This window comes from Xylocopa sonorina, unplaced genomic scaffold (genome assembly GCF_050948175.1).
Source record: "Xylocopa sonorina isolate GNS202 unplaced genomic scaffold, iyXylSono1_principal scaffold0027, whole genome shotgun sequence".
Lineage (NCBI taxonomy): Eukaryota > Metazoa > Arthropoda > Insecta > Hymenoptera > Apidae > Xylocopa > Xylocopa sonorina.
Window position 1 is genome coordinate 2,220,446 of NW_027490098.1, and position 800 is coordinate 2,221,245.

Here is an 800-nt window from a genome sequence, read left to right on the forward strand (position 1 = left end):
CGGGTGGAGGTAACCGGAGCCTCCACCCGCGGGGACGGCTGCCTTGGGGCCTCCTCTTCCCCCGACGAATCCGTGGTGGTTATTGTGCGGTCCACCCACCGCCTTCTCGCCGCTCCTGGTGTTGGTCCAGTCCGTCCCCTCGCGGCGCTCGTGTGGCTATTCCTGCTGCTGCTGCTGCTGCTACTACTGCTGCTGCTGCCACTGCCGCTGCTGCCGATGCAGCGGCGCCTCCTTCTCGTCGTTGTCCTGGCCGGTCCCTCCTCAGACACGGCCGCCGGCGCTCTCTCATCGTCCGACGATGACGACGATGACTCATGAATGGTGGGGAGGGGCCTGGGCGAAGGTAGGGACCTCCTCTTCTCGGTCCCCTCCCCACGCGCCTCCACCCGAAGGGACACCCCGGTCGTCTGGGTGTCCCCTCTGCCCCCCGGAGGGGACAGGCGTCCCCGAATGGGCCTCTTCGCGGACGACCCGGGCGGGAGGGACGTCGCCCGAGTCGTCCTGGCTGGCGGGGTGGAGGCGCGGCCCGTGGCTGGCGGCGTCCGCGCCGCGACGGTGACCGCCACAGGTGACACGACGGCCACCGTCATTATAGGCGAGCCACGGACCGATGTCGTCATCGTCGTGGTAGTAAGCGTGGCCGGAGCGCTGCAGGGCGTTGGTGGAGGGCCCTGCAGTGGTGGTGTCGCTGGGGGGGCGCTGGAGGTGGTGGACGCGCCCCCCATCCTCTTCGCTGCCGCCCGCGTGATCCTGGGCAACGCGGGCGGAAGAGACGTTGCTCTTGTATTCCTCGACACCAC